General features: G+C 39.1%; 1 long non-coding RNA gene across 3 annotated transcripts in view; it reads right to left on the reverse strand.

Annotated features, from left to right (window-relative positions):
- LOC117801776 overlaps nt 1-24,741 on the reverse strand; it is a 611,477-nt gene extending 586,736 nt beyond the window's left edge. For all 3 annotated transcript variants that reach the window (XR_004624494.1, XR_004624492.1, XR_004624493.1), the window contains exon 1: nt 24,524-24,741. This is a non-coding gene — a long non-coding RNA (uncharacterized LOC117801776). The remainder of the gene's footprint in view (nt 1-24,523) is intronic.
- Nucleotides 24,742-24,748: the final 7 nt, after the last annotated feature.

Consider the following 24,748-nt stretch of genomic DNA (forward strand, 5'->3'; position numbering starts at 1 on the left):
CTCTCTAAGAAGCACATGGCTTTGTGAGGGACAACATCAGTAAGATGGTATTAATTGAATGAGCATCCATTATTTGCCAAAACTTTGTGAGAAAAATAAAATGTACATCATGAACAGAGCTGAAAAGGACCCTACAGCTTCAGTCTAAAAGTATTATGTCTCAAAGAAACTGGGATCCAGAAAAGTAATTTTTTCCAAAACATCTTACAATATTGTGGTGGAACTAAATAAGAAAACAGTTCTTATCACAACTGCTGGGCTCTCACATGCTCATGGGGCTTCCACTTTAGTCCCAATGACAACTTAAATTCTGTAACATTCTTAAATTCTGTAACATTATAACCCATTTCCATATAAGCTTACATGGTTCCTCTAGTTTTAAAAAATCTACGCTGTTTGAAAATGTTTATTGATGGCTCATCTTCCTGATGTTCTCTACAAAAGCAAGCTCTAAAGAGCTAATGCATTATTTTATTCTTTCCATTATTCAAATTCTCACTGACCTCATAAGCCCCAGGAAATCCTTTCTATCAACAGACCTAAAAGAGTCACAAAAGAACATACAAGTCAGCAGTGACCTCAGTAAATACAGAACAGCATATGACAGAAAGTGAGTGGGAAGCCTCAGAACTACATGTAATAATTGAAAGATGGTAACTCTTATTTTGACCAGTAAAAATTACGGTAAATTAGGCTTAGTAAAGCGTTTAGTGTCCAATTTTTTTAAATTTTAAAATTTTTTTTCCAAGTATTTTTTAAATTTTTAAATTTAAATTCAATTAATTAACATATAATGTATTTATTGGTTTCAGAGGTAGAGGTCAGTGATTCATTAGTCTTATATAATACCCAGTACTCATTATATCACATGCCCTCCTTAATGTCCATTACTCAGTTATTGCATTCCTCCACCTCCCTCCCCTCCAGCAACCCTCAGTTTTTTCCCCTATGATTAAGGGTCTGCAATGGCTTGTTTCCCTCTCTGGTTTCATCTTGTTTTATTTTTTCCTCTCTTCCACTATGATCCTGTTTTGTTTCTTAAATTCCACGTATCAGTGAGATCATGTGATAGTTGTCTTTTTTCTGATTCACTTATTTTGCTTAGCATAATACCCTCTAGTTCCAACCACGTCATTGCAAATGGCAAGGTTTCATTTATTTTGATGGCTGAGTAATATTCCATTGCGTGTATATTTATATATTTATATATATATATACACACACCACATCTTCTCTATCCACTTAATGGAAGCATTGCCTCCAAATTCTTAATCCAAATAATCCCTTTACTACTAAACACATGTGTCTCGAGTCTGGTCCAGAGTTCCTCTGAAGGAAGCATGTGTGTATGCATCCACATGCACACATACAACTTCCACTTAGTGAGACTTTGTGGAATAACTACAATGTGTAGAATAGAGGAGCTTAGAGAAGAAACAAGAGAGCACAGTCCCTGTTTTAGAAGCCATCTTGCTCAGCCCTCACGCACCTGCCTTCATCCAAGTGTCTCATCTTTTGACTTGGACTACATATACCCCAGGTGTTGAGAAGAAAACATATAAAGAGCAGTCCTTACTTCAAATTTTTCCTACCAATACCTAATCTACGCTGAAGTTCATTCTTGTTTCTGGTGTGTATGGTCCTACCTTTTCAGATCTTTTGAGTCAAATCCTCAACCTCTTCTACAGACTCTTGGCCAGTATTACTACTGCTGTATTTTCTGATACTACGTGGACCCTGAGTCCTTAGGGTCTCTGTATTACTTGGCCTGGGTTCACTGTCTCTGCACTCCCATTTCTTACTGACTTTAACTCAAGATACCTATTTGCTATCTCTGGACTTCACCAATGTTGCCCTTGATACTGTCATTGCTAGTCCTTTCTGACTTTCCAGTATATTCTATTCCTGATATTTTAGAAAGAAATTAATGTTGACAAACAAGACATGTGAGTGAGGTCTTAAAAAATATCAGGGTACAGATGAAAACCCTCTGGGGCACGAGCATGATCAAAAGTCATTCATTAACATTTAGAACTGCTCATAAATTAGCAGATCTTCATAATTCTGACTTTCAAACAATTCAAACATTTTTGTAACAGCTTCAACATTTTGTCAGAAAAATTAAAGGCATCAGGGCGCCTGGGCGGCTCAGTCGTTAAGCATCTGCCTTTGGCTCAGGGCGTGATCCCAGAGTTCTGGGATCGAGTCCCATGTCGGGCTCTTCCGCTAGGAGCCTGCTTCTTTCTCTCCCACTCCCCCTGCTTGTGTTCCCTCTCTCACTGGCTGTCTCTCTCTGTCAAATAAATAAATAAAATATTTAAAAAAAAAAGAAAAGAAAAGAAAAATTAAAGGCATCAAAACAAGCTTACATAAGGAATTTGGTCTAAAAATTTTCTCCTAGATGTATGTCCTGGGGTCAGTATATAGTCAGGATGATCTCTTGCATTCTATATAATTAATTCTAGATTCTCACACCAATGATCCTGGAGCAATGAAAGTCTTTTCTTCATTGATTTCAGATTAAAATGGCCCTATGGCCTCATGCAGACATAAAATAGTAGCAGACATTGATGTATGTTGAAATAATTTTCAATACCAAAAATTTGATCCTTAATTTTTCAGAAAAAAATTAAATAGACAACATTAACTTCTAATATTCCAGCTAACAGAGATTTTTAAATATTGAATACAGTGGAAATCTATTATAACCTGCTTTGTTAAATACATGTATATCTGAGAACTGAGTATCAGTTCCCTAAAATATGCCTGCACTGAGATGACATCACTAATCCCGCATCTACCAGTAATTATATTTAACCAAGTAACTTAAAGTCTTTAAGCCTCAATTCTCTCATATGTAAAACAGGGTGGTAGTTGTTCAAGTGAATGAAATTTAAAGTTCCTTCCAACTGTGAAGTTATTTGATTACGTAGATTTTAGAACAGTATTTGTGTATCACCCAAATATTATTCCTGTCCTTTGGAAAAAATTTTTAAAAAATTAAAAATAAGCACAAAATAAAGGCTCATACAATGTCTCAGTGTGCTAAAAGCCTGTAAGTCTCATTGACTCTGAAAGGAGTTCTGCAGATGTGGAAGGAAGAACATAAATACTGTGCCTCTGTGAAGTGAAACTGAATGACTGTGAACCAGCCAGCTGCACCAAAAGTGACTTCACTTGAGCTGTGCGTTGGTGCCTTGCACTCAAACCAGCTGTGCCACAATCTCTAATCCGATTTTATTTGGAACTAGAAAGTGTTAGGAGAGGCAAGAGAGACTATTTACCTGCAGGAGATAAGAGATTGAGAGATAACCACAACTAACTTGCAAGTCATTGGTGATTAGGAAATTTCTTAAATAGAGACATCTGCTAGGTTTTCTGTTTTATTTTTTTTCAAACCAATATCCAGTTGAATATCAACCATATACTATACTCCATAGGAACAGAAGGATAAATTAGGCATAGCTCTTGCCTTCAACTCTGTAGGGAGACAAGACATACACAAATAGATATAGCACAATACAGTAGAGACTGACCCACGAATAACTGATAGAACATTCTCCAAGAACTTCAAATAGGTCTTTGGCTAATCATCATCAGGTCACTGTGATACACATCACATATACATAAACAACATACACACACACACACTCACTCCAAGTCAAGAACTGTGACCGTGGTAATCAAATATTTTTAAAACAACAATACTGAGCTGAATAAACTTGGGGAAAATTCAGTGAGACATGTAATTATAACCCTAGTGACCCATTTTACCTCATTAATAAGTGCTGGCATTTGTTGTTCTAGCAGAGATCAATAAACCTGTTCAAGGTAGACAGACATTTCATACATCTCCCTGTATTAGATGAAATGTTTCTTGGAAAAACTAACCTAAAAGCAAAATGGATGACTCCACCCCAACACACTGTTCCTTGGAATTCCTGACACTCTTGTTTAAAAATTAAAGCATTACAATTTCTAATCTTTATTGTCTTTCCTTGTAAATAGTTTTCAATGGAATCTTTAGTATCTAATGGAAATGGCACATTTAGTAGAAAATATAGAATAAACCTGAATATAACAGCTTAAACTTCCTTACAAGATTGGCCACATGCATATAACTCCTCTCTCCAAAAACGTGCTCAAATGGCAGTAAAGGAGTAAAAAGATGTACATATTAGAAGAACAAAAATAATGGGAAAGAAAACAGAGTATGAGAGAGTTCAACAACTTATTGGAATGCTGTGAACCAATGGTAATTGATAACTGACAAAGGAGTAGTAACTAAATAAACTACAAGCTGAAGTGCTTACAAAGGAGGGCCTGAAGTCATGTTCCTTAGAAGCAGAGACTGAAATAGGAATTCCTGCACAAATGATTTACTGATGGGGTACTCTTCAGGAGAAACTTGTAAAAGCAATGAGGGATTCAGGTTAAAGGAGAAGAAAAGGCAAGTCAGCTATGTGATTTTCGAGGAAGTCTAGCCCCACCCTGATCCCACAGAGAGCACTGGAGGATAAAGTGTATTAAAAGACTATACCATCCAGAAAGAAAGAGGGTGAGCTGTTATACCCCTGCATAATTACTGCATGGCCATGGGGCTGCCCCAGGCAGAGAGAGAAAAGTGCCATCTCCCTCAGTCCAGGATCATCATGCACAGAACTATGTGCAGGTGTGAGCCATTAGCAGCCAGAGTCTGCAGCAGCAGGGGGCTGGTGTATACCCCTAGTAAAAGGGATCGGAGCAGGGTGCCACAAGCATTTTCTACAGTACTCCCCCTGCCCAGCTCAGTCCACTTGCTTCTCACATTAAGTTTACCCCATCTGTTCCCTGCTTCTCCACGATTCTAGTTGGCTGCAATTTCCAGCACAACTTACAGGAGGACAGTTAGTGGAATGAGCTACTCTCTCCCTACTGAAGTTGTTGCCAAAATCATAACTGACACACATCTCCCTCTACTATTGATATATGCAACAACACAACAACACGGCTGAATCTCAACGTAATTATGCCAAATGAAAGAAACCATACAAAAAAATAAAGAGCACAAATAGTATGATTCCTCTTATATAAAACTCTAGAAAATAAAATCTAATTGATAAAAGAAAGATTAAGGGTTTTCTGGGGAGAAGATATATGGACAGAAGCAGGAGAAAGTGACTACAAGGGAGCAAGAGGAAACATTTTGGGGCAATGCATATGTTCACCATCTTGATTGTGATAATAGTTTCATGAATGTACATGTCTAAACTTATCAAATTGTAAACTATAAATATGTGTAGGTGACAGTAGTCAATAATAACTCAACAGAGCTCTCAAAAATACACTCAAAAAAGGAATAGTTTTTAAATAAATATGGGAAGTAAGTAACCCATTTTATTCATATGGATTTATTAATTCATTCAATAGTTACCATATGGCTCCTTTTTGTGAGGCATTGTGCTAGATGTTGGGAGTGGAAATATTTCTAGAGTATGATAACCTTTCCTGTGGACTTCATAGATTTCTGAAATAATAGTCACATACCATTTGAGGAAGATAAACTATGATATTTGTTTCAAAGATGGTAATGTTCCTTACATTATCTTTATATCAAAATATTGAATAAATTTAATAAGTAATGTTAGCAGTCCCTTTCACATAAAGCCTTCTTCCATTAGCAGCTATTTCTGTGTTAGTCTCATTTTACTAATCACTGCTTTTTGGGTAGCAATAGTATCTTCCCCTTTTAATGTTAGTATATTAATGTTCCAAAATCATCATTACTTATTGACCATCAATAGTAATGCAGCCAACTCTTAATCCATATTTTGACAGTGGATTTTCCAGAAACCTAGCTTTGGTCCTTGCACCCTTCTGCATTTGAGGACATTTCGTTACTTGTTAGCACCTCCATCAAGAATGTTAAGTAGGAAAGAAGAGGTAAAAAAAATCCATCCAAAATTCTGCTGAGAATCATAAAATCTTAACATTGGAAGTAATCTCCAAAATTATCTATTTGAATAATTATCCAGTGCTAGAATCTCCTCTAGCCTGTCCCTGACATATTCGGCTAAACTAGATCCTGCTTGAGCATTCTGAATAACAACAGAGCCAATGCTTAGTTACTATAATAATAACATTTTTGGTGCCCTGGTTTAGCTATCTTTCATGTTAGCAGTTCAAATAGAAGCTCCAAGGTGATTAGAAACAATATTTAAACTTTCGTTAGGAAATAGTAATATGTATGTTAGTTATTATACACAGACATAATCAAAGCATGTTTGGAAGAGAAAGAAAAAAGAAAAGAAAAGAAAAGAAAAGAAAAGAAAAGAAAAGAGAAAAAGAAAAGGAAGGAGAAAAGAAAGAAAGAAAGAAAGAAAGAAAAAGAAAGAAAGAAAGAAAGAAAGAAAGAGGGAGGGAGGGAGGAAGGAAGGAGAGAAGAAAGAAAGAAACAAACGAAAGAAAGAGGGAGGGAGGTAAGGAGGGAGGGAGGGAGGAAGGGATAAAGAAGGAGGGAGGAAGGAAGGAAGGAGAGAAAGAGTGAAGAAAGAAAGAAAGAAAGAAAGAAAGAAAGAAAGAAAGAAAAAGAAAGGAAGAGGGAGAGGAAGGAAGGAAGGAAGAAAGAGAGGGAGGGAGAGAGGGAGGGGGAGGAAGGAAGAAAGAAAGATGGGAGGGAAGAAGGAAAGGAAAGGAAAGGAAAGGAAAGGAAAGGAAAGGAAAGGAAAGGAAAGGAAAGGAAAGGAAAGGAAAGGAAAGGGAAGGGAAGGGAAGGAACGGGAAGGGAAGAGAAGAGAAGGGAAGGAAAGGGAAGAGAAGGGAAGAAAGAGAAGAGAAAGAAGTAAGAAAGGAAGGGAGAGAAGGAAGGAAGGAGAAGAGAAAAGAAAAAAGAAAAGAAAGAGAGAGAAAGAAAGAAAGAAAGAAAGAAAGAAAGAAAGAAAAAGAAAGAGAAAGAAAGATGAAGAGAAGAGAAGGAGAAGAGAAGAGAAGAGAAGAGAAGAGAAGAGAAGAGAAGAGAAGAGAAGAGAAGAGAAGAGAAGAGAGGGAGGAAGGAGGGAGGAAATGTTAAACTAAAGAATGAGTCCATTAGTGCTATGGGCTGAATTGTATCCCCCTTCAAATTCTTTTGTTGAAGCCCTAATCCTCAAAGTGACTGAACTTGGAGATAATACTTTGGGGTTCAATGAGTTCATAAGGGAGGGTTCTTTATGTAGTAGGGTTAGTGGTCTTATAAGGAGAGGGAGAAGAAAAAAATCCCTCTCTACTATGTGAGGACACAGCAAGGAGGCAGCCATCAGCGAGCCAAGAAGAGGGCCCTCACCAAAACCTGACCATGATCTCAGACTTTCAGCCCCCAGAAATGTAAGAAAATAAATTTCTGTTGTCCAAGCCACTCAGTCTATGGTATTTTGTTATGGCAGCTCCAGCTTTTTATTAACAAATTTAGCCTTAGGAAGACTTTTTGGAAGTCCATTAAAGCATCTGAGTGCTCAAAATACACTTTTGTATACCTCAAGCCAATTTAAAAAATGTTAAAGACTTCACTTTTGTTCAGACCGCTTATTTAGTCTTAATTTGATTTTTTTTTCTTTTTTGAAAGAAAGCAAAAAGAATATGTGAGAAAAAAGAGCCCATATGGGGCTCCTGGGTGGCTCAGTTGGTTAAGCGACTGCCTTCGGCTCAGGTCATGATCCTGGAGTCCCAGGATCAAGTCCTCCATCGGGCTCCCTGCTCAGCAGGGAGTCTGCTTCTCCTTCTGACCCTTCCCCCCTCATGCTCTCTCTCTCTCTCTCTCTCAAATAAATAAATAAATAAAATCTTAAAAAAAAAAAAAAGAGGAGCCCATAAAAGGGGAGATTGGATGCCAGGATACTGGACAATATCATCTGACATAACTGATGTTCAGTTGCTCTTCTATAAAATGAACAGCTGAAATTTTAAGTGACTCCAAAGCTTTCCTCCACTTACAAACTCTAAACTTTTCAATCTAAAAGGATCTTGTAATATTTGAGGAAATGGAAAAAATTTGTAGTCAGTTCGGCTAAACGAGTAAAGGACTTTCTAATCAGATAAGAGGGAATCATAACTACTTGCTAACAATGAGTATTATAGAATTCTCCATAAGGAAGCTGAATTTTTCCTATTAAGGATTGAAGTGCCCTGAAAGTGAACATTATTATTATTATTTGAAGTTCAAGTGTGAAAAGAAAAATTATACTTAAGGCCTCCAAAATTTTAGTCTGTAATTTCCCCTTCTATCTAAAATGATTCATTCATCCAACATACACTAGAGACCTAAATACAAAGACGAAGCTTGATTCCACCACTGGGAGTCAAAAACTGGAGAGCACTCTATTGTTAGTTTTTCTAATGAACTCAATAAACATTAATAATTGGAGGTATGTATATTTTGATGTACAAATAAAATCTCTCTATTTAATACAACAAAATATGCACACTGAAAGAGAAGGATATCCTAGATTCAGGGAATTTTAATGTGGGAAAACACTTCAGATACACTTTTTCCTGAAGTCACCTCAGATGGCCTCAGAGACAGCAAGCTGCCCCTTTGTTGGATCTTCCACAGTATTTGATTCTCTCCCCGTAACTGCATCTTGTTACATTATAATATCCATTTAAATATGTCTAGATGTTGGGGTGCCTGTGTGGTGCAGTAAGTTAAGCGTTCAACTCTTGATTTCAGCTCAGGTCATTATCTCAGGGTCATGAGATCAAGCCCTGTGTTAGGCTCCACACTGGGGGTAGAGCCTGCTTAAGATTCTCTCTCTCTCCCTTTCCCTCTGCACCATCCTCCTCTCCCCCCCATGACTCAAGCTCTCTCAAATTTTTTTTTAAATTAAATATGTCTAGATATCAAGAGACATCAGACACAGGAGCCAAGCCTTATTCTTCTTTGTTTCTCAGGAACTTGCACCACATCTGAGCCATAGCTGGTGCTCAATACCACATTTTGTGGATTAAGAAGAATAAATTTGGTTGAACTGGGTGAGGAGGCTGAGATTCACAACTACTTGTCCTAGGTCTCTTAGACAGGTGTGGCAGAGCCAGGTCTAGGCCCCAGATCTAAGGCTCAAAGTTCAGGGTTCTTGCCTTCAAAACAGCATGCAGGAGGGGCACCTGGGTGGCTCAGTCAGTTAAGCATCCAACTCTTGGTCTTGGCTTGATCTCAGGGTTCTGAAATGGAGCCTCACACCGTACTAGTCATGGAGCCTGCTTAAGATTCTCTCCCTCTCCCTCTGCCCCTCCCCCACCGCCACCTTCACCCGCCTCTCTCTCTCAAAAAGGAAAATGGCATGCAGGTAAGAAACTGGTACCTCACTCAAACCCCACTTCTGTGTCCACTTGGGAATAACCAGAAAACTAGCAGTATAAAGAAAAACAACAAAATTTAAAACAAGAGGAGATAGTGTAAAAAGAAAAGAAACTGATTTGAATAGAAACTTCTCTAAAGAAGATATACAAAAGGCCAATAAGCACATGAAAAGATGCTCAGCATCATTAGTCACCAGGGAAATGCAAATAAAAACCACTTCATACCAATTAGTATGGCTGTAATCAGAAAGACAAACAATAATGCTATAATAAAAAAGGTAATAACTAGTGTTGGCAAGAATTTGGAGAAACTGGAACTATTATGCATTGCTGGTGGAAATATAAAATAGTGCAGCCACCTGGAAAACAATCCAGCAGTTCCTCTAACAGTGAACATAGCGTTACTATATCATCCAGAAACTCCACTCCTAGGTTATACCCAAGAGAAATGAAAATACACGACCACAGAAAACACGTACATCAATGTTCGTAGCAGCATTATTCACAACAGCCAAATAGTGGAAACAATCCAAATGTCCACCAACTGATGAATGGATAAACAAAAATGTGGTATATTCATGCAATGGAAAGGTAGTATAGCAATAAAAAGGTGGTATAAAGTACTAATGCTATGTACATACATGCTATAACATGAATGAACCTTGAAAACATATGCTAAGTGAAAGAATCCAAACACAAAAGACCACAGATTGCATGATTCCATTTATATAAAGTGTTTAGGACAAGCAAATATTTAGAAAAATAAAGTAGATCAGTGAGTGGTTGCCAGGGGCCTGGAGAAGGACAGAATGGCAGATGATTTCTAATGGTCTTTTGGGAGTTATTAAATGTTATGGAATTAAATGGTTTGCACATTTTTAAAATAAAAATCACTAAAATACCTCAAAAGCATGAATTTGATGGTATGTAAATTATATCTCAATAAAAACGAAAAAAAAAAGAAACTACATAAAATGGCCAAACTTACATGAAATAAATGGCTTCATGAAACAATTTTTTAATGGTGCTAAGTAGAACCTGGTACAAAGTAAAATGAAATATTAGTACCTAATATGCCTCACAAGAGATATTGAAGGAACCCAGTGTTTATTTAGAGCCTGGTATGCCAATTCCCAGAATAAGTGCATTTTCTACGTTTTCCCCTTAATCTTTTGAGCAATATATTACACATTTTACAAATGAGAAAAAGCCCCAAAAAGGCTAACTAATTTTCCCAAGGTCACACAGTAATGTAGGACAGACCTGGGAATCTAGTTCAGATATACCTAACTCCAAAGCACGTATTCTTTCCACTTAGATAGTTTTCAAATTCCATAAAATTCAGCTTCTTGCAAGTTCTTCCATACGTTGTGAAGTCAACTAGAACAAACTTATCTTCAAAGGCCTATGCAAATGCTGGGCAAAACTGATAAGCTCAACGTACTCCTTTATGTGTCCTACTTGCCTTCTTGATCATCTCCTTCATGATTGCCAAAGTTGGGAAGAGCAGTTTACCACAAAGCCCCTGCCTATACCTGTATCCCTGCAGGATGTCTAGTTCATCATTATGGTTCCCAAGCCTTCGACTATACTTTGCATTCAGTAGGAGTTCAATGCATAATTGTGGCAATTGAATGAACAAAACTTTTCTTCCACTTAGAGCTCTTGTAATCCTTTGGAGAGAAAAGTTTAGGCTATATTAAAGTTAACCATTTTACCATTTCATGACCAGATGCACCCTAACAAACCTTCTTTGCAGGAACATGTAACTATGGGCAGACTTGGTAGATGGGAAGCTGTTCCCCGATCCTTCTTATAGAGGGTTATAGACTGATTGCCATGACCATCGTCCACATAATTGGTCAGGTTATACCCTTTAATCCTCTCTGGTGGGACCATGTGTCCAGTTCTGGAGAACACATTACAAGTCAAAGTAACAGATATTACTTGTGGGTTGAACATAATTCCTGATCTCCTACACACTTTTCAGCAACTGCTGGGATGGTAGTTGCTTCCTCAGGTACAGGAGGAACTAAAGAACAGAGCCCCCAACTGACCCACATGGACATTTCATTAGCCACTGAAATTTTGAGGTTGTTTTTGTTTCTACAGCATGACCTAGCCCATCCTGACTGATTCAAGTCTCCGAAGTCAAGATTATGTGTGAGAAGAGTGAGCAGTACAATTTAACTGGAACATCCTTGACCATGATGAACTGGAGAAGATAGGATCAGAAAGATAGTTTGGGGTCAGATAATACAAAGCCTTGAAACTCAGACTAATGTAGAAGGTATATTGAAGGAGGAAAGCATTACAAGAGGGAAGAATAATTACACTAAGCCCAGAGAAACTATTGGCAGGAAAAAAAAAAAAACCTAAAAGTGAGGAACGCACAGTCAGTAGCAGACATCAAGACATGGATGATGATGCTTTGAGAGCCAAGAAGGGTTGAAGGTAGACAGCTGAGGAGAGAAAGCAGCCACTAGGCATTAGATGCTAAAAATCAATCTGAGAAGTACAAAGCCTGTGGCTGGGAACGGAGCTGCATTCATTGTCTATTGCTACCGTGTCAAGTTACCAAAAATGTAGTGCCTTAGAACCACACAAGTTTATTACCTTATGTGTATGTAAATTAGAAGTCTGACCTGGATCTCACTGTCTTAAATCAAGGTATCAGCAGGTCTTTGTCCCTTTCTAGAGGCTCTAGGGGATAATCCCTTTCCTCACTTTCCTTAGCTTCTAGCCACCACTTGCACTGTTTGGCGCTGTTTTTTGAAGTCAGCAAGGGAGCATCGCTCTGACCTCTCTTCTTTTGTTTACATCTTTTTCTCTTAACACAGCTAGGAATGTCTTTCTGTTTTTAAAGGCTCATGTGATTAGACTGGGCCCACTCTGATAATCCAAGATAACCCCATCCCACCGTCCTTAATGACATCTGCAGAGTCTCTTGAACCACACAAGACAATATACACACAGGATCTGGGGATTAGGACATGGCCATCTATGGGAAGCCATTATTCTGCCTACCCCAGTAACCAATTATAAAGAGTGAGAAGAGTCAAGGAATCAAGAAACAAGAGTGTGGTACTGTACAGGAGAATGGCTCTATTTTAATGTACTCTGAGCCACAGCAGGCCAGCCGACTCTGCACAGTGGCTCTTGTTCTCTGGCCCCAAAGTAGCAAGTTCAATGGTTGGAATGAGAAGGGCTTAGGCCTGTACTTTGATAGTGATAGGGAATGTGTGGCACAGGCCGCAGTGTCCATGCTGCCCTGAGATTAACCCCTGGCATGCACAACACATAAGTTCAATAAATACAGGCTGAATGAATGGATGTGTGAATGAAACGCTGACTAAATAAACAGGACTTGACAATAGTCTGGACACAGAAGGCACCAGAAAGAGAAGAATAAAAATATTTGACAGTCAGTGAAGCAGCTAGGAGAGGTACAAGGCTAGACTTTAAAGAAAACATGGGGGAGAATTACATGGAATTTCTTCCCAGCTGTGCTCTGAAAATTTTATTGTTTTTCAGAATTTAATTTCTTTTACATAGCTGAAGGAGCAGATATGCTGGCAAATAGACATAAGCTAGAGAACTGTAAGAAATCATATTAACTATATGTTTAGAAAAGGATTATTGGGCACATGTTTTCCAGGAAACCAAAGCTAGACATAATATTTGTGAGAAAGAATTGGGGAAACTTCTAATTAGAAAAGTGGGATCATTTTTAAAGGAGATTTTATCTTTAAAGAGATCTAAAGAGATAGGACCATGTTTTAATTATGAAACAATGTTTCTGAATGTGTGTGCCCTAGATCTCTCCAGTGGAGGTAGTCTGCATCTGGTCTATCGACTCAGTCACATATAGTGAAAACTGAAGACTGTAATAAATCACAACCCCTGTGGGCAACACCCGATTAGATTTCTTTCTGGCTTTTGCACAATGGTGGCAATGGCTGTAATCCAAAACATAAACAAAAACTCACATGGAAGCAACAAACACATTTTTTTAAAATTCTATTATTCCCCAGTCCAAAGAACTTTTTGTCTAAGACTGTCTCTGGTTTATTTATATTACTGAGTAACTCCACCCAGTGAACATAAAGCACAGATGACTCCAAAAAGGCAGCATTTACATAGCCTAATGATTCCCATGTATGGATGATAAATGTGCACGCCAAGAAGTTTGGCAATTCCTTTCGGGAAACTGGCTTAATAAGACGGTGACAAGTGAAGTGTGTACATGGTCAGTCCCATGATAACCCAGACATTTCTATTCTCATCTCAGGAAAAGCAAGCCATTCATTCTCCATTACCAACGTGCTTTAAAGCAACATGTAAATAATGGGCAAACTGCCACAAGTTAGATTTGCTAAAAACAGTCCCATGGTATAAATAGAAACCAGAGCTATAACCATTGCTAATGCAATATGATAGTTGATGAGAATGACACAGTCTTAAACCTCTTGTTTCTCAAAACAGTCTAGAGAACTGACAAACACTGATAAAACAAGCAACAGAAAGAATCAATTTGGCCTGTCACTTGAATTTTGAGTTCTTCCAGACATCCACATTCGTTATCCCACTAATGTAAATTGTCTCTGGTTAAACTTCAACCTTATGCTGGTTTTCCCCACCACTCAATACATTCTTGTTTCCTGGGCATCTAGGTATGACCGTGCTGCTTACTGACATAGGAGATAAGATTTGCATTTCCCATTGGGTTTCCTACAACTTTATCAATACCTAATGGGATTTGCCTAATTGGGGATGTTATAAAGATTAGTTGAGAAGAACTGACCCCTTACTGTGGAATAGTTAGCAAGCACATGCAAGTATACATACATATAACATACAAACACGAGAGTATTTATCTGGAGTTTACCACCAATCTATCAAGCCTCTAATAAGAGTCCCTAGAGTCATACTCTAAACACACCCTTGGTTTTCTTCTGTTCTGTTTCCAACATTACGTCGCTTTTACTCCAAGCAAAACTTGGTACAATGATGTTTCATCTTTTCATCGTTGATGCCCTCTCAGACTGGTAGCACAACACCCTGATCTCCATCTTGTTTCTTACTTGGTGCTTGTGTCATTTTTATTCATCGATCCATACTTTTCCATGAATATTTATTGAAAATGTCTCTGTGTACAGGCACCATGGCAGGCACTGGAAACATATTGGAAAACAAGACACAGATGTTTGACTCTCAACTTTCCCTCACAGATCAAGTCTTAGCCTGATTCCTCCAGCTGTGCCCCTTCCCCACTTGAAAATTCAATGCCCCAAGAGGGCCCATGGCCCACTACCCTGGCACTGATTATCAGGCAAGCACTCCAACCAAACTGCCGCTGACCCTCCAACAGGGGCATAGAAGACATCTGTACAATGGCAGGGCCTAGACTGGCACTTCAGCATCCCACACTGCACTGTCCCTTTTTGGTGTCGAGGCAGACACTACAAAGCATTTGTAGCCACTCACCTTGCAATTTCTCAAAGGTCAATGCCTAAACTATGTTGAAGAACTCCACTGCATTTACTTATTTCTTTACATTGGTTACTTTTTAACTTCTGCTCTTAATAGCTTTGTATAAATCTGTGCCATTCTGGGGCATCAGGAGATGGCTTTCTTGGGCACGACCCACTCCCTTTACACAATATCAGTGTCTTCTGCTTCAAGGGAAGGGGTATGTACATGGAAGAAATGGACAAGGTATAGACAGGAATGCCTTTTTAGATGAATGCTGTCTAGAAGACTCACAGGCCCTTTCCTGTCTGTCTCTCCAAATGTCCCTTCAAGGGAAAACAAAAACAAAAATAAAAAACTCTGGTTACCAAACTAAGTCTACAGGCTCAGATAATTGCTATTTAATTTTTGCTTTCCCACAACATGTTTACACCCACCCCAAGAAAGTACCCTCATGTTAGTATCAAATGAAAAAAATCATACACAGTAATGGAAATTTAGTGCAAACTACACACATCCAAAATATAGGAGTTTCCAAATACAAATTGGGGACAGAGGGAAGTTTCTAAACCATCCAATGAGTTGTCGATGTTAAGAATGTCTAACAAATCTGCATGAAATTCTCTGCTATAAATAAAATGCTTTGGTCAAATTTCAAACTTTTTCTCCAATTTTCTCCCAATTATATTACAGTCTCATATTGAGTCAGTCTGTTTTACACAGGCAAATAGATTTGGCACACTGACATGGAGTCAAACTATCTGAAGTCTATCTCCCTCCACATGAGACAGTATCTGAAATTATGTGGATATCACTGCACACAGTAGAAAAGTTTTCTCTGGGCAGAGTGTTTAAAAGGAACAAAATGTTTGCAAAATAAAAGCAGAGGAAAACTCTACCCTTTACAATTCCAAGGATTCTCTAGCCATGCAACTGTGTTCTCTTTACCCCTACCCAATCAATAATTTTCTGACACACTAAGTCCACAACTACTAGAATAATGTATCTCTTTTCTCATCTACTAGGTTGCCCTATATTAATCACAGCTAACAAAAATGAAAAGACATAATATACGTGGAAATGCTTTGAAAAGCCTCAAGTGCTACCATACTTAAGAGGGAGTGGTGACAGTTGTGGTCCTAGAGGTGGAGATGTGGTAATTTCTTTGACAGGGTTTCCCAATTTAGGGCATACAGAGAACTAGTTTTTTGAAAAGTCCCTTGGAGTGGCAGCTCAGTGTGGGGTTGGTTGGGTAACCAAATAATGCTAGAATTAACATTATGTATTATATGTCTACCTTTCAGAACTTGAAAAAGCACATTAGCCATCGAAGGCTTGGAAAAGCCCTGCAATGAGGAAATCTGTCTCATTTTAATAGTCCAAAATTTCTGAAACATAAATGCTTTGGACATTTTTTTTTACATAAAATCTATTAACATTCCTAGGCACTAGGGGCACCTGGGTGGCTCAGTCAGCTAACCATCTGACTCTTGGTTTCAGCTCAGGTAGTGATCTCAGAGTCCTGGGATTAAGCCCCGTGGTGGTTGGGCTCTGTCCTTAATGGGGAGACTGCTTGAGAATTCTCTCCCTCTCCCTCTCCCTCTGCCCCAGCCTCTGCTGGTGCACTCTCTTGCACTCTCTCTCTCTCTCAAATAAATAAAATAAATCTTAGAAAAAGTATTCCCAGGCACTAGACTCTCACAGAGTATTACCATTATTATTTATAAGGAACAGAGAATTAAATTTTCACTTCACTGAATAGGTCAACTTCTTCCGCCCATGAGACCACAAATTCTTACCTATACTAACAACATGGTAGATGGAATTCTTAATTTATGAGTAAAACTAGTGATACTGACATTTCCTTCAAAAATTAAGACCCAGATTGGGACCTAAAAGGGTCATCCCAAATACCTAAAATTTATCATATTTTATACATATGCCCACATATACTTTTGTCATAAAGAGGAATATTCAGATGAAAATACATTCATGGATTTTAACGATGGTAGTCTTCATAGTCTCAAAGTGGAAATAAGCCAACAAAAGTTTACTAGTGCAATTAGCCCTGTGCTAGTGTTTTGAGCAACACATTTTCCTGCTTTCAAGGAGCTCACAGTCTTTTTGAGGAATTTATAATCTAGAAGGCAGAAGTTAGCACAAGATAACGCAAATTAAAATAGCAAATAATATTCACTTGTGTTGATACAAACATGCATTACCCTCAGAAATGTCCAGTAAGAAACCCTCTTGGTCTAGTCATTGAAAGTGAGGAATGGGGAAGCCCATTTGATCCTGAACAATGTTCTTCCTGTGCCATTTGGCCAGATGTGATCCCAGTATCCACCCGAAACTCTCTGATAATAAGTCTAGCGCAGGAAATCTAATTAAAAATGAAGGTTACAGGGCGCCTGGGTGGCTTAGTCAGTTAACCAGCTGCCTTCGGCTCAGGTCATGATCCCAGCGTCCTGGGATCCAGCCCCACATCAGTCTCCATGCTCAGCAGGGAGTCTGCTTCTCCCTCTCCTTCTGCTCCTCCCCCCGATCATGCTCTCTCTCTCAAATAAATAAATTAAAAATCTTCTTTAAAAAATGAAGGTTCCAGAAAGGATGCAAAACATACACAAGAAGATAAAACTAAATTGAAAACTGGAGAATGAAGAATTAGAACATGGAAGAAATGAGGATGGGAAAAATAAAATCAAACCAAAACAGAGTGACACAGACTCCTTCTCTAAAGTCCAACGGAAACAAAGCTATAAGTAACAACTTACAAGAGTTTCAAGGGGTTTAGCCACTTTTTGCTCATAAATTTAAGTCTCACTTCTTAACAGGTCATTTCTCTTCCCACTCTCTTCATAGTAATCTAAACCCCATTTAACCACGTGTCAATAGCTGTAATGCTTTTAAGGTTTCTTGCAAATAGACTTAACGATTTCCTTATGCATCAAGTGAAACTCCAAGATTGTGACTTTCATTCTAGGAAAACAAGTGGGCTGCCAGAGATGAAGAGATCCTGGTATTGGCATACTGAATGTACTCAAAAAACCATATGGCGGCTCTAAGCAGAGGTGACAAGGGCTAACCATTATATGTTCACATTTAAGAAATAAATTCATGAATAACATAGTAGCCAAGGTATGTAGGACTCTGAATTGTCCCCCTTGTTGTCATGGAGGCTCTATAAGGACATCTTGTAATATGTTTCCCTTAAAAGGAAACAGATGAGAACAAGACACCATGATATGGTATCCAGCCATCAGGCAGGGTCCAAAAATAAGTGGCCAGAGTTCTTAAGTGCATTCAGCATTAGCTGCTGCCTATTGTTCATTCATTCAGTCAATCAAAAGCCTTACAGTGTGATGGTGTATACCAGAAGAGTACATTTGGGCCCTTTTTATTTCAAGGCAATATTGAAACACATCTGCTCAAATAATCCTTATACTTCTACTGACTTACCAGGCAGAAAGACTCAGTTTGCAGAGCAACATGCGGACTGACCCTCCTGATTCTCAACCAAAAAACATAAAGCACATCATTGTATTTTCACCCTAACAAGTAAGGACCAAACTTTTCTTCTCTGTTTCTTGATTCCATCTTCTGACTTGTACTTTGCATTCTGAGTTACCATCTCAAAGCTCCCCGTAATGAGCAAGACCTCCTCTGAGCTCCTGTCATAGAGCCCAGTACTTATCTTGCCCATAGAATTTGCCATGTTGAATAAAAAAGATCTATTTATCTCTGTCTCCCCGACAAGACTGTTTAAATTTCTCAAAAGTGGGAATGAAGCCACATTGGTCTTTGGGACTTCAGCTTCTACAATGCTGCCAGAAAGATACCAGCAGCTCTTAATGTTTTGTTGTGGTTGTTGTTTAGCGTTTTTTGTGTTGTATTGTTTTGCTGAGCTAAATGGGGTGTAAGTGGCTAGGAACAGAGAAAGGTAGGAGAGAATTTAATAATTTTTTTTTTAAGTTCCAGAATCCACAAACATATACTGACCACCCATTCTATCTTACTCCTGGTGTTACGAAAATGGGTTAAACCTTCAAAGAGAAAGCGGTGAAGTTAAGGAGAAAAGAGGTGATCATATATATAAAACACTAGATAGAAAAAAATATCATAAGAGAAGTATGGACTTTTCTGGCAGCTTCAGAAAAAGGATCAGAAAACACTTCCTGAAGAAGGTAGTATTGAAGTAATAAAGGATATGAGCACGTGTCCAGAGGTGGTTCTGGCAATAGGAGCTCCAACCACCATCACATCGAAGATGAAGACTCAAAGGCACAGACATTGTGAAAAGCAAATTGACTCCTCTGACAGAAGCATAGGGTATATGAGTGGGGTTGGAAATGAAGAATGGACTTGAATCATGGAGGGGGACCTTGATTGCCAGAATACAAATTCAGAATTTTTTACAAATCAAATAATGTGCTGCCATTAAAGGTGTCTGAATGAAGGCATGACATAATCATTCCTGGGTTTAGGGTGATTGCTCTCAAGGCAACATGAAAGGTGATTTGGGGATAGGACATGGTGGTCTAAGGCGAGGGCACATCTTAGATCTATCATCGCAGATAAACATTTTTGCCTGTCAAACTGGAGTTCTTCATGAAAATCTTAAGTTGTGTAAGATGTAACTCTGAGCAGGAAATAGGGGATTTATTACAATTGAACATGAGGTAAATATTAACAAGAACCTAAGAGAGTAAACCACAACCAGAATGAATGGAGGATAGAAGATAAAGCAGAGTTAAGAATTATTTAGCCAGGGAATTCTAGGATCAAGACAATTCCCAGACAGTAGATAGGGTCTAGGGTGTCCTAAAGTAAGGGAGAACTATATTTTACTAACCCCCTGGAAAGCCTTTACTTTTCCACTCCTGAGTAAAAAACAATCCCTGGACTCTATCTCCCCCTCTTCATTGCACTGGCCCCATGAAAGAATTCCTAAAATGAATTTTTTTTAAGGTATAAAAAAGGAACAGTGACTCTAGTTGTCAATGGTTATGGGGAAGGTGAGAGCCAGAAGAAGACTCACAGACCCTAGTAAAAATCAAATCATTTGGGAAACTAAAGGAGCTATAACAATTTAGACTATATTGAAAAGGGCAACCGAGATTTTCCCCATTAAAGAAATAAAGAGGTGAGGCACTGGGGAAAAGGGGGATTTTCCAGTGGGAGACCCATAGAGAGCTCCTTAGGAAATCAGATCAATTAATTTGGACATCAAGTAAAACTGGCACAATGGACAGAATTTTCAGAAGCCAGGGATAGGTATGGTGTGGTCCCATTTCCATTAGGCAAAATGAAAATTACTACTTGATTCAGAGAAAGACAGGTCAAAGACTTCCAGGTTTAGAGGCTGACAGCTAACACAGGAGATTTCTGCAGGTCCTACAACTTAGAGCGGCAATGATTAGAGTTAAGGGCTAGCTACGTGGCTATGGTACACGCCACTTTGGGATTCTGTACCTGGAATACAGATAAGGTTTGATATTGGGGTGTAATCCCCTTGTAGCAAACACTGGATTCATGCATTATGAGCTCTTACTCCCATGCCTAAAGCTATGCATGTGTATCATTGAAAGTTGGGTTGGCTTCATGGGGAAGAGTAAGAGGATCTTCTATCTGACTGGCACAGAGTAGGCATCTGAAGGGTGGCAGGAAGTTTAGAGAATGTCTGGTTAAGCCTTCTTATTTTGCATACAGACACTAAATCCAAAAAGGATAAAACACCGGCCCCAAATTTTCACGGGTAATTAGCGGCCGAGCTGGGACTAAACCCCAGATTTCCTGACTCTCTGTCCAGTGCTCTTTACAAAGCCAGCGGGAGCTGTGAGGCGGTCGTCTGCAGGATCACCGGAGTCAGCTCTCTACCATCTGGGCCAACAGGAAAACAGTGACTCACAGAATCCAGCGTTCCTTTGGAATGCAGGAGAGGTGTGCCTTTCTTCTATGCTCTGAGCCTTTTCAATTTCTGTAAATAAAACCCTATTTTAAATGCCCTAGGAGAGCTGGCAATTGTGAGTGCCTCGCAGGCCAAGATCATATTTGGTGATACTTAGAACAAGCTTAGGTTGACTGACTAATGGATCATTTGATAGATGGAGAGCAAATGTCTGTACTTCAAACTTGAAATCGTCAATGAGCTTTGCTTAGACTAAAAGCCATGTTCATTTGCATTTTGAAGCACTTAGGAGTGGCAGGAAGAATGAGAGGCTGAAATCTGCCAAGGGTAACACATGTAAAATCATAGCAAGTTAGCTGTTTAAAAGCATACATATGAAGGTATAGATCTTAATGCCAGGTTCCACTGTTCTCTAATCCAGGAACCCTTGAAAACTCATGATCTCATTCATCAGACCTACTATCTGGGAGTGGATACTTTCTGAGAACCTTAAAGCTGCCACAAGTAAATGACACACAGAGCAGACACCACCCTTCACATTAATCTCATCTGTCATCCAGGCCATACTCTGGGAGGGTCCTGCCTTTCTCTCTCCTTACAACCACACAGGGCACTGATAGAAATAGAGTCATCACTCTTTCTGCCACCTCACACAGGCCTCCAAGTCCTCAGGACAAAGACACTCCGATTTCTCTATTTCTAGGTACGCTAATGGCCCTAGACATACCATGCGCATTTAGCTGCAAAGCTATAAAGACACCATTCAAACAAAAATGAAATCTTTTTTTTTAATAGTTTTTTCATCAAATGATGCTGGAGCAATGGATATCCTTATGCCAAAAAAAAAAAAAAAGTGAATCTAGAGGAAAAGTGAAATCTTAATAGTATGCCATTCTACTGTTCAAAAGTGTTGGATGACTTCTCATTGCCTACAGTACACAGCTCAGACTACAGAGATGACATGTAAAGCCTCCCTCAGGCTGATCCCACCTCTCCTTTCCTGTTTCTTAACCTCATTATTCTGCTACATAGACCCTTCCCTTTCAATCATACTGGCCAATTCAATATCCCCCAAATATTCCTGTGCCTTCCTCAGCTAAACACATCCTCTTCCTTGGCCTACTGTTCAACACCCATGTATCCAAACGCTACTTTTCATGGCTCAGCTCATTGCCAACTTCTCCTCTTTGCTACCCAACTAACAAAATTTCATGCAGAACACATCTACATTCTTGTTTTCTTGTGCTTTGAATACCCCACACTGTCTGGTATCCATTCTTAATAAATATGTGTTAATTGATGAATTCCAAATAAGCAAAAAAAAAGGGGGGGTCCATATTTAAAGCTCTTTAAAATAAGGTAATAATCCGGAGCTGTTATTACATTATCCACACGATAGAAACTTCAGAGCATCTAATATGTTGTCATTGGATTCCTTTCTTTCCACAGAAGACCAAACTAGGTCATTTCAAACCTCAGTCACCTCCAGAGAGATTCTAGGAGGGCACGCTAAGAACCAGCAAAGGAATCACATTCCTGGATTCCTTACTTGTTGTGCAGATCTGCTACTGAATCAGATTCAGGCAAGTGTGAACTGGAGAAATGAACTAATCATTAGCACCATCCAAACAAAATGAAAGGAGCTCTTCTGTTATGTTGGCTGGATATTCAGGTTTGAAAGGAGGGAGTGAAGGAAGAAAAAGCAGAAGAAAAATATAGCCATCAATTGCCTTCCCTTTGAATGTACTTCTCTTGCCTTTTCTGTTTCTTTTCTTTTTTTTTTTTTTACAACTATGTGATGGAACTGGAATATTTGGGAGGCATAAAATTAAGATTGAAAAGATGATTTGCTGCAATCTAATGAGGATATTTCCTAACATGTTTACCACCAAGATGCTCCTCTAACTGGGTCTTGTTTAGTTTGTCCAGAATACATTTCTTTGTTAAATTAAAAAGTGCCAGAAGTGGTACCCTGCCTCTAAAATGACATCTGATTTCAGAGGTCAGCTCCAGAATAGTCAAAGCGGTCCTAATTCTAGGTCTAGTAACAAGAGTTATGCATTTCATAGACTTAATTTCATGGGTTTGGCCACATCCTTAAAAGACAAACATACTATTTGGAAAGAGGAAAACTGAGTTATGGAGGATGAGAAAAGAGTAAAACCAAATAGAAATAGGCAAGAAAAGTAATGTGAACATTCTAGCTTTCTAAGCATTCATTAATTCTTTTATTTCATTCATTAAACTAATAAACAGTGGCCATTTTCTATGTGTCAGTGCTCAGTAGTGTCATTTATTCAATTACATTATACATATCCATTGAGTACTTATTTTCTGCTAGCTAGTTAACCACTAGATATAACTTCTTTGCAGCCTAAAAGTTACCGAATATTAATTCAAATGGCGGGGGGACAGATATGAAAAATTATAAATAGTAAAACAAAGAAGCAATTCCCAAAAAAATCATATCATCTGGAATAATTGTTCCAATGTCAAATTTGTCTATGATAAATTTTAAATTTTTCATCTGGTATATCACTAATCTTCCTTCATACCCCAGGCACATGGGGTTCTACTTTGTTGATTTCCACAGGTATCCAGTTGAGAATAAGCTTAGTTCCAAAGGAAGCAATGGAAGCTTTGGGCTCCAGAGGCAGACAGATGAGAATATGGCTATGTAAAAAACTAAATCCAGTGTAAACTTCACACGTGTGGAAACTAGTATTATTGTTACCCAAACGCCACTATTGGGCGTATTCTTAATAGATTTCTTTAAATCCTTTTTTATAGTCGTGACCTTCTTTAGACCAATGGTTCTTACAGGGAGGAGAGAATTTTGCCCCCCTACCCCAGGGACATTTGGCTAAGTGTAGGAACAGTTTCAGTTTCACCACTTAGGAAGGATGATGATACTGGCATCAGAGGTGTAGAGACCAGACTGCTCAACATTATGCAGTACACAGGAAAGGTCCCCACAACATCGAATTATCCAGCCCAAAATGTCATATTACCCTGTTTGAGAAACCCTGCTCTTGACCATTATTTTCCTTCTCTTGGAGCCTCGTAACTCTCAAAGATATCAGGATTGAGCTAAGCATTTTATATGACATATCCATTGAGTACTTATTTTCTGCTAGCTAGTTAACCACTAGATAAAACTAGCGGTGCACAGAGTTCACAAGCTTTGAAAGCTCAGTAGCTGTAACTCCCCATCTTGTAAGTTTGAGCTAGTCGCTTAACTCCTTTACAATTCCCTTCTTTTAAAAAAAAAAAATCTACACAATACTTACCTCATAAGGTTGTGGTTTACACTGAATCAAGTTTTCTATCTCTCTCTATATAGATATATTTATGTAAAGAGGTACTGAGTAAAAGTCCTCTTATTCTTCCCAGACCACTTATCCCACCCCACCCCTCCCTTTCCCTTCTCAATACCCCCCTTCCTCAAGGCTCAAGTTCTCTTTTTTAAAATGTTTTAATTCCTTTGGTGGCAGAAATCAAGCTTGGGCTGGGAAGTGAGTCACCGCTCAGCAGCTAAAGGAGCTTGTTTTTCTTCCTCTGAATGTATTCCTTAAGAATTTCAGCCTGATCCTTCAGCCGTTTGTTGGTTGAATCCTCTCTTAATGTTTAAGACACACAGAGAGTGAGCTATGGCACTAAGACGTTTTCCAATTGTTAGGAATGAAAGCTTTTAAATACCGAAAATAACCAGAGGGCAGAGTCCTGAAATCCTGTTACCTAAGCAGATGTTGGAGGACCGAGGTTGGCTTTGAGGCTCCTTTCTCCACAAGCCAATCTACGCTGATCCTCCCCAACCTTTGCTGGATTTACCTTAACGCTGCAGAAGTCTCAAGAGGGGCCTCTGGATGCTGCATGCTACCGGCAGCACTGGGAGACCTTTCTCGTCAAATAAGCACTGCCGGGAGTGAGGACTGGAGGGCGGGTTTTATCGGCGGCTGGCTGGATGGACTGGGGCGGCGGGCGCAGGGGCACGGCTCCTCGCCGCGCGCTCGGCTCCCCGCCCCGGGCTCCCCGCCCCGGGCTCCGCGCCGCGGG

Source organism: Ailuropoda melanoleuca, chromosome 1 (assembly GCF_002007445.2).
Source record: "Ailuropoda melanoleuca isolate Jingjing chromosome 1, ASM200744v2, whole genome shotgun sequence".
In the NCBI taxonomy this organism is placed as follows: domain Eukaryota; kingdom Metazoa; phylum Chordata; class Mammalia; order Carnivora; family Ursidae; genus Ailuropoda; species Ailuropoda melanoleuca.